This window comes from Canis aureus, chromosome 23, assembly GCF_053574225.1.
Source record: "Canis aureus isolate CA01 chromosome 23, VMU_Caureus_v.1.0, whole genome shotgun sequence".
NCBI lineage: Eukaryota > Metazoa > Chordata > Mammalia > Carnivora > Canidae > Canis > Canis aureus.
In genome coordinates this window covers 47853476-47863700 of record NC_135633.1, presented here as the reverse complement: position 1 = coordinate 47863700, position 10225 = coordinate 47853476, and the positions used below count along the sequence as shown (strand labels likewise).

Below are 10225 nucleotides of genomic sequence, written 5' to 3'. Positions count from 1 at the left end.
AGCAGCTTAAAATATCACATAGTTATTTTCTCAGTGTCTGTGGTTCAGGAAATGGGATAGCTTAGTTGGATGCTATGCTTAGGATTTCACAAGGTGACAATGTTATGGCTCTGGATGTGGTTTTCTCTGAGACTCACCAATAAAAAATCTCCCAAGATCACTTACATTTTTGGCAGAATTAGTTTTCTTGTAGTTTTAGGAATAAGCACTTCAGTTTTTTGATGACTGCCATCCATACTCTGCTTTCAGCTTCCAGAAGCTATGTGGAGTTCCTTATCAAATGGGCCTCCCATCTTGCGAATCCCACTATATGGCAGTTTGCATCTTAAAAACCAAAAGGATAAACATACTCCAGAAAAAATTAATGCTAATACCTTACATGATATAATAACATAATCAAGTACATGTAATCACTTACAACCTGTCACCTTTGCTGTATCTTTTTGGTTAGAAGCTGACAGGTTCCACTTATATTCAAGAGCAGAAGGAATCACATAGAGGTTAAATACCAGGATGGGAAATAATGGGGACCAATTGAAGAGTCTATCTACCACACTTAGTATGTCCTGGAGGTTCAGTATATGTTGTCAGTAAGATTATTCCACAAAAACAATATATATTAGGTGATACTCTCCTCATTAAATAAAGAACTTTGAAAATATAGATTGTCACATTCTTTTGTGATCCAAGATAAATCACTTGATGAAAATAATGCTCATCACAGTTTTCAAGAATGCTTGCTTTTGTGCATGCATGCATATGCACATATCTATAACAATAGGACACACTTCAAGTTAAATATAAGTAGGATTATGGAAAATATTGATTGCTCTTCTGTTTTTAATAATAAGACAGAAATTATGTTATTCGTTAATTAGCTAATATAAGCTTAAGCCAATATTACCACATTTATTTATTTACTTATTTTCTCAATCGTTTTTATTGAAGTTCGATCTGCCAACATATAGTACAACACTCAGTGCTCAACACATCAGGTGCCCTCCTCAGGCCCCATCACCCAGTCACCCCATTCTCCCTCCCACCTCCTCTTCCACAACCCTTCGTTCGTTTCCCAGAGTTAGGAGTGTCTCGTGATTTGTCTCCCTCTTTAATTTTTCCCACTCAGTTCCCCTCCTTTCCCTTATAATCCTTTTCACTATTTATTATATTCCCCATATGTGTGAAACGGGGATATGATATGATAATTGTCCTTCTCTGACTGACTTACTTCACTCAGCAGAATGCCCTCCAGTTCCATCCACGTTGAAGTAAATGGTGTGTGTTCATCCTTTCTGCTGGCTGAGTAATATTCGATTGTATATATAGACCACATCTTCTTTATCCTTTCTTCTGTCAATGGACACCGAGGCTCCTCCCACAGTTTGGTTATTGTGGACATTGCTGCTATGAACACTAGGGTGCAGGTGCCTCGGTCTTTCACTGCTATCTTTGGGGTAAATCCCCAGTAGCGCAAATGCTGGGTCAGGATAGTTCTATTTTTAACTCTTTGAGGAGTCTCCACACAGTATTCCAGAGTGGCTGTACCAGTTCACATTCCCACAACAGTGCAAGAGGGCTCCCTTTTCTCCACATCCTCTCAAATATTGTTGTTTGCCGTCTTGTTAATTGTCACCATTCTCACTGGTGTGAGGTGGTATCTCATTGTGGTTTTCATTTGTATTTCCCTGATGGCCAGTGATGCGGAGCATTTTCTCATGTGCTTGTTGGCCATGTCTATGTCTTCCTCTGTGAGATTTCTGTTCATGTCTTTTGCCCATTTCATGATTGGATTGTTTGTTTCTTTGCTGTTGAGTTTAATAAGGTCTTTATAGATCTTGGAAACTAGCCCTTTATCTGATACGTCATTTGCAAATATCTTCTCCCATTCTGTAGGTTTCAGTTTTGTTGACTAGTTTCTTTGGCTGTGCAGAAGCTTTTTATCTTGATTAAGTCCCAATAATTCATTTTTGCTTTTGTTTCTCTTACCTTCATGGATGTATCCTGCAAGAAGTTGCTGTGGCCAAGTTCAAAAAGGGTGTTGCCTGCGTTCTCCTCTAGGATTTTGATGGAATCTTGTCTCACATTCAGATCTTTCATCCATTTTGAGTTTATCTTTGTGTATGATGTAAGAGAATGATCTAGTTTCATTCTGCTGCATGTGGATGTTCAATTTTCTCAGCACCATTTATTGAAGAGACTGTCCTTTATCCAGTGGATAGTCTTTCCTATATTGTCGAATATTAGTTGACCATAGAGTTGAGGGCTCACTTCTGAATTCTCTATTCTGTTCCATTGACCTATGTGTCTGTATTTCGGCCAGTACCACACTGCCTTGATGATCATAACTTTGTAACACCACTTGAAATCTGGCATTGTGATGCCTCTTGCATTGGTTTTCTTTTTCAATATTCCCCTGGCTATTTGGGGTCTTTTCTGATTCCATTTTCAAATCTCAAGATTATTTGTTCCAATTCTGTGAATAAAGTCAATGGTATTTTCATAGTGCTTGGATTGAATGTGCAAATTGCCCTGAGTGGCATAGACATTTTCATGATACTTATTCTTCCAATCTTGAGCATGGAATGTTTTTCCATCTCTTTGTGTCTTCCTCAGTTCTTTCAGAAGTGTTCTGTAGTTTTTTGGGTATAGATCCTCTACCTCTTTGGTTAGGTTTATTCCTAGGTATCTTATGCTTTGGGGATGCAATTGTGAATGGAATTAATTCCTTAATTTCTCTTTCTTCAGTCTCATTGTTAGTGTATAGAAATGCCACTGACTTCTGGGCATTGATTTTGTATCCTGCCACACTGCCAAATTGCTCTATGAATTCTAGCAATCTTGGAGTGGAGTCTTTTGGGTTTTCTATATATAGTATCGTGACATCTGCGAAGAGGGAGAGTTGGACTTTTTCTTTGCCAATTTGAATGCCTTTTATTTCCTTTTGTTGCCTGATTGCTGAGGCTAGGACTTCTAGTACTATGTTGAATAGCAGGTGAGAGTGGACATCCTTCTATTCTTGATCTTAGGGGAAAAGCTCTGAGTGTTTCCTCATTGAGAATGATATTTGCTATGGGCTTCTCATAGATGGCTTTTAAGATACTGAGGAATGTTCTCTCTATCCTTGCACTCTGAAGAGTTTTGATCAGGAATGGATGCTGTATTTTGTCAAAAGCTTTCTCTGCAACTATTGAGAGGATCCTATGGTTCTTGTTTTTTCTTTTGTTAATGTGATCTATCACATTGATTGCTTCATGAGTATTGAAGCACCCTTGCATCCCAGGGATAAATCCCACTTCATCATGGTGAATAATCTTCTTAATATACTGTTGGATCCTATTGGCTAGTATATTGGTAAGAATTTTGGCATACATGTTTATTCATCAAGGATATTGTCTATATTTCTACGTTTTGGTGGGGTCTTTGTCTGGTTTTGGAATTAAGGTGATGCTGGCCTTATAAAATGAGTTTGAAATATTCCATCCCTTTCTATCCTTCTGAACAGCTTTAGTAGAACAGGTATTATTTCTTCCTTAAATGTTTGATAGAATTCCCCTGGGAAGCCATTTAGCCCTGTTCTTTTGTTCTTGGGATGTTTTTGATGACTGCTTCAATTTCCTCCCTGGTTATTGGCCTGTTCAGGTTTTCCATTTCTTCCTGTCGCAGTTTTGGTAATTTCTGGTTTTCCAGAAATGTGTCCATTTCTTCTAGATTGCCTAATTTATTGGCATATAGCTGCTCATAATATGTTTTTTAAATTGTTTGTATATCTTTGGTATTGGTTGTGTTCACTCCTTTTTCATTCATGATTTTATTAATTAGAGTCTTTTTTGTTTTTAATAAGACTGGCTAATAGTTTATCTATCTTATTAATTCTTTCAAAGAACCAACTCCTGGTTTTGTTGATCTGTTCTACAGTTCTTCTGGTCTCTATTTCATTGAGTTCTGCTTGAATCTTTATTATCTCTCTTCTTCTGCTTGGTGTAGGTTTTATTTGCTGTTCTTTCTCCAATTCCTTTAGCTACAAGGTTAGGTTGTTTATTTGAGGTTTTTTCCATTTTTTGAGGGAGGCTTCTATTGTGATATATTTCCCTCTTAGGACCACTTTTACTGTATCCCGAAGATTTTGAATAGTTGTATCTTCATTTTCATTAGTTTCCATGAATCTTTTTAATTCTGCTCTAATTTCCTGATTGACCCATTCATCTAACAGTAGGATATTCTTTAACCTCCATGTGTTTGAGTTTCTTCCAAATTTCTTCTTGTGATTGCTTTCTAGTTTCAAAGCACTGTGCTCTGTAACTATGCAGGGGACAATCCCAATCTTTTGGTATCAGTTGAGTCCTTATTTGTGACCCAGTATGTGGTCTATTCTGGAAAAGGTCCATTTGCACTTGAGAAGAATGTGTATTCAGTTGCGTTCAGATGTAAAGTTCTGTAGATATCTATGAAATCTAATTGGGGCTGTGTGTCACTTAAGGCCCTTGTGTCTTTGGTGATGTTGTGCTTAGAAGATCTGTCATTTGCAGAAAGTGCCGTGTATCATTATCTAAGTATCTTTTTACTTTGGTTATTAATTGATTGATATACTTGGCAGCTCCCACATTAGGAGCATAAATACTCATGATTATTAGGTCTTCTTGTTGGATAGACCCTTAAGTATGAGATAGTGTCCCTCTCTATCTCTTATTATAGTCTTTGGTATAAACCTTAATTCATCTGAAATGAGGATTGCTACTGCAGCTTTCTTTTGAGGACAATTTGAATGTAAATGGTTCTCCACCCCTTCATTTTCAGGCTGGAGGTGTCCTTAGGTCTAAAATGAGTCTCTTGTAGACAGCAAATAGATGGGTCTTGTTTTTTTTTATGCAGTCTGATACCCTGTATCTTTTGATGGGATTATTTAACCCTTTCACGTTCAGAATTACTATTGAAAGATATGAATTTAGTGTCATCATAATACTTATTCAGTCCCTGGTTTTGTGGATTATTTATTTGGGCTTCCTCTTTCTTTTACAGAGTCCCCCTTAATATTTCTTGTAGAGCTGGTTTGGTGGTCACATGTTCTTTCAGGGTCTGCCTCTCCTGGAAGCTCTTTATCTCTCCTTCCATTCTGAAAGAGAGCCTTGCTGGAGAAAGTATTCTTGGCTGCATGTTCTTCTCATTTAGGACCCTGAACATATCCTGCCAGCCCTTTCTGGCCTGCCAGGTCTCTGTGGAGAGGTCTGCTGTTAATATGATATTTCTCCCCATAGAAGTTAAGAATCTCTTGTCTCGAGCTGCTTTAAGAATTTTCTCTTTATCTTTGGAATTTGCAAGTTTCAGTATTAAATGTGGAGCTGTTGAACGGTTTTTATTGATTTTGGGGGGAGTCCTCTCTATCTCTTAGATCTGAATGCCTGCTTCCCTCCCCAAATTAGGGAAGTTTTCACCTATGATTTGTTCAAATATACTTTGTGGTCCTCTCTCTCTCTCAGCCTCTTCTGGAATCCCAATTAGATGTATATTCTTCCATCTGAGGCGATCATTTATTTTCCTAAACCTTTCCTCACAGGATTTTAATGTAGTTAGGGTGGGAAAAGAGATAAAAATATTGGAAATTTTTAGTCTGATATAAAAACGAAACGTAATAGAAAAAGCAAAAAAAAAAAAAAAAAAAAAAAGGAACCTCTAGTTCTATATACTATTTTCTCTCAGTCCTGGAGCTTTCCAGCACTTCTTGGTCAAGAACTTGCTCTTTCTCTGTTCTTCCAGCTCGTCTTCTGGGGGAGGGGCCTGCTGTGCTGATTCACAGGTGTGTGCACCTGGAGGAGATGCCCCGCCTCCTGCCAGGTCCCGGGCTGAGTGAGAGTGTTGACCCCATGAAGCCTCTGTCCCCTGGCGACACCACTTCTCCCAGGCACATGGTGACACAATGAGGAATAATAACACTGGCGATGGCCAGGTCCCCATCTCTGCGGTCAGCTCCCCATGAGTCACTAACTGCAGTCTCCCAGTCCACACTGGCCTAGATGCTCCCAGGCCGGTGCAGGTGCACTAATCTGCACAGCTTGGGGGTGCCTGGTGACAGGAGAGTCCTCACTGTCCTGTGCCCTCCCCACCTCCGCCTGTCCCAGAGGGGATACAGGATCGTAGGCTGTGTCCACTTGGGCACCCTGGGATCTGGGGCCCTGCGCTGCTGAACCTGCACTCCCGGGGGGACTGCCTCTCCCAAAGGGAATGGGCCCAGCCACCTCTGTCTGGAGCTGCCTGCCTAACTGATGCATCTCCCAGATGCTCCACCAAGTGGGCATTCAAGCCCTTTACCAAGATCAGCTGGCAGTTTGCAGTGCACTTACCCTGGGTGCACTTCCTTTTAAAGTGACTCTGGGAATCTGGAGGCTTCACTGCCCCTCCTGCGATTTTGACTGATTTACCTGCTGAGCACTTTTCTGGCAGGGAAAACTCTGGCACGGATTTTTAAAGTTCCCATTTCTCCAAGGCTGGGCTTTCCTGCCATGGAGGCTTTTGCTGCTCCGCTTTAGCCCAGCTCCTCGCAGGGCCCCTCCCCCACTTGATCCTTTTTCATTTTTATTTATTTTTTTTGCCTTCCTACCTTGTTAGAAGCAAAATCTTTTATCTGTTGCATTCTGATCGTTCTCTCTTCAAATCTCAAGTCGAATTCATAGGTGTTCAGGTTTCATGTTTTGAAAGTTATTGAGGTAAGTTTGTAGAGCCAGGTGTGTTGAGACCCCTACTCTTCTGCCATCTTTGTATTGCATTTATTAAAAGAAGAAAACAAGCATTTACATTTCTACAAAAATATTTCATTGAAAAAAAAATGTATTTTGTAGCCAGGTTTGATATCTGATTTCCTTATGTCAATAATCTAAGCAGACAGTCTTAATTCAAAAATATTTCTCAAGCATAGATATAATACCAGAAGGACAAGTTATCATTTTGAGTTGGAAATAATTATGGTTTTAGAAGGTAACATCAGAAAAGGGGAATGACAATAGAGTGTAATGAGCAATGAAGCAGAGAATACAATAGAAAAGGCTCAGTAGATTTGGGGTTCAACTTCATGTACAGTAACTTAATTCTCACAATAACCTTATAAGTTAGTATATTTTCCATTTTCACTAAAATACACTTAAAACTCTGAGACTCTACACATCCTGCCCTATTAAGCAGGTAGGTAATGATGACTGAGGATTTACATGCTTATGTGTGAAGCTCATTGCTCACTCTTTCATTTATTCCATTATATTTTGTACTGTGATTCTGAGACCACTCACATCAAAATTACTTCTGGAATAGTTAAAATGCAAATTCCTGCTACCTGCTCCAAATCTTTAAGATGAGAATCTGTAAGATGGTAGTCTAGAAATCTGCATTTTAAATAAGCACCTCAAGTAAATTTTATGCCTATTGAGATCAGGGACACATTGCTCGATACTACACCTATTGATTTAGATCAAGTAAATGTAGGCTCAATTCCCGTTTCTAAACATTCATAGTTTCATTGTGAGCTAGAAAAGTCACAAATCCCCTTAACCTTAGTTTTCAATACTTTTAATATTGTATAATATTTATTAATTTAATAAATATAATTAATTTCAATATTATATTTTGATATATATGTTACGTACGTTATATATTATATATTGTTTAATATTTAATTAATATAATTTAGTATTTATTAATTTAATATGCCTCACACTGCCTTCTAGCCCACATTGTTACTGAAGTGAAATCAGCAGTGAATCTTCTGCTTCTCTTGTACAGGATAAGTTGTTTTTCTCTTGCCTCTTTCAAAATTTCCTGTATATGGCTTTCAACATTTTAAAAATGATTTGCATAGGGGTGGGTCACTTCCCATCTATTGTACTTGGAAGTCATTAAACTTCCATATGTGCCAATGAATATTTTCCGGGTAACTTCTAGAGTTTGGGGACATTATTTTCTTACAGATTCTTTTCTTCTTCTTTCTCTTTCACATCTCCTGGTATGACCATTATGTATACCTTTTTTACTTTTCACATTTTTATTTAAACTCTAGTTAGTTAACAAATAGTGCAATATTGTTTCCAGGAGTTGAATTTATTGATTCATCACTTACATATCACACCAGTGCTCAACATGACAAGTGCCCTCCTTAATGCCCATCACCCATCTAGCTGATCCCCCATCCACATTCCTCCAACAACCCTCAGTTTGTTCTTTATCATGAAGTCTTTTATGGTTTGTTTCCCTCTCTTTTCTTTCTTTCTTGTTATGTATATCTTGATGTCCCACATTCCTCTGAGGTTCTGTTCATTTTTTTTTTTTTTTTGCATTCAATTTTCTCTCTGTTTTGCAAATTATATTCACTATGGATCTATCTTAAAGTTCACGGATTCTTTCTTCTGCCAGTTAAATATATTCTTGAGTCCCTCTAAAGGATTTTTCCTTTCAGTTATCTTACCTGTCAACTATAGAATTCCATTTGGTTCTTTTTCATAACTTTTGTATTTTCATTAATATTCTCTATTTGATTATATGCTTTCTTCATGTTTTTTTGTTTTTGTTTGTTTGTTTGTTCATTTGTTTTTACTTCTTTAGCCATATTTTACCACACTTGTAATGGCTACTTTGAACTCTGTTAAATCTGGCTCATGTCACAGTCTCTTTGTGCTGTCTTTATATTTATCCCATGTATAGGTCACACATTCCTGTTTCTTTGCATGTGTCCTTATTTAATTGAAAATTGAGGACTAAAGTGAAGTTTCTGGATACTAACTCCCTCCCCCACCTCTGCAGGGGTTCTTTTTATTGTTGTTTGATTGCTTACTTGTTTAGTTACTTGGCTAGACTATTTTAGTGTGGTGTATCTTCCCCACATTGTGAAGCCTTTGTTCTTGCTCTTCAAAGAGCACTGGTTTGGGTATATGTACAGTTGCCCTGTGATTACAGTGATTTTACTAGAGTCTCTTTGATTATTTCTCCTTGATATCTCTGTTATCTGCTTCATCTGGTATTGCAGCCCATGAGTGAGGGTCCACTAATTATCAGACTAATGCTCTCTTCTTTTTGACAATATCCTAAAACAAAATTTCTCAGCAGTTTTATCCATCCAAATTTGGGCAAAAGCAGTTTTTAAGGCCAGTCTTTGAGGGTTTTTTGTTTTTCTGTTTTGTTTTATTTTGAGCCCCATAATGTTTCTTCATAGCTGTCTCTCTAGTTCTCTCTGGTGAACTAGCTAGACTATATGGTTTAGTTTGTTGTTCTTAAGAGGAGCTATTGGTTTTGAAAGTGCTATTAGTCTTCAGCTTTTCACATTGTTTCTAATAAAGTCAGGTCCTTTGGAGGGAGTTTTAGAGCTCTTTTTCTTACAGAATATTTCTCATCTTGAATAATTTTCTGAGTCATTCCTTGCTGATACTTTGAGTACTGAGCAGGGCAATTGTCTCTGGTCTTCTCATCCTTGGTGGAACTTCCACTCTGGGAACAAGCTGAGATGAAAGTTATCAAGGCCTCATTATCCTCAGCTTGTCTCACCTGGGGTAAAGCCTACATTCTAAATGTAGGGTCTAGGTGATAGATGAAAACTCTTTCACCAGGAACTGAAACTCTTCAACATGGAATTGAAGGAGATGAGAACTCTAGCATTCTTTCCCTCTTGGTGACATATGTTAAGACTTAATTAACTGAGAGCTGAGGGGAGAAGGCAAGTCCCTTGGCCACACCCATTCAGAGCCAAAGTGCAGCCTTGCCAAGCTGAGTTGCATATGGCATGGAGAGGGGGGTCATGATTTAAATCCAAAGAATCTTGCTCTCTTGACTGAACTTTAAAAGATTTTCTTGAATAAAAGTTTCTTCATTTGCTACATGGCCTAAGGACAGTTTTTAGAAGATATAAGTGGTTGTTTTTGTTAATAGATTATACTAGTTTTGCTTGTTTTGCTGGGTAGTGGGTCTTTGGAACCCCTTTGCTGACATATAGAAGTGGAACACTTAGATTTAGTTTTCACCATTTATGAAAGAAATAATATCTACCTTACAGATTTGTGTTTAAATATGACAATATATATGAAGGATTTTGTAAACAACAAAGCATATGTGTTAATATGGTGAAAGGACATCTGGACAACATTTATAAGACAAATATTAATATTTTCTTCATAATTTGAATGTTTGAGTCAAGAATTAAAAGTAGAAAGAACATATAGAATAAATAATAATAATAATGATGATGATGATGATGCCT

General features: G+C 37.8%; 1 long non-coding RNA gene across 1 annotated transcript in view; it reads right to left on the bottom strand.

Annotated features, from left to right (window-relative positions):
- Window positions 1–10225, bottom strand: part of LOC144295113 (uncharacterized) — a 49112-nt gene that overhangs the window by 21677 nt on the left and 17210 nt on the right. The window contains exons 3-4 of the long non-coding RNA XR_013362532.1: window positions 6593–6745; window positions 166–324 (exon numbers count right to left, since the gene is read on the bottom strand). This is a non-coding gene — a long non-coding RNA (uncharacterized LOC144295113). The remainder of the gene's footprint in view (window positions 1–165; window positions 325–6592; window positions 6746–10225) is intronic.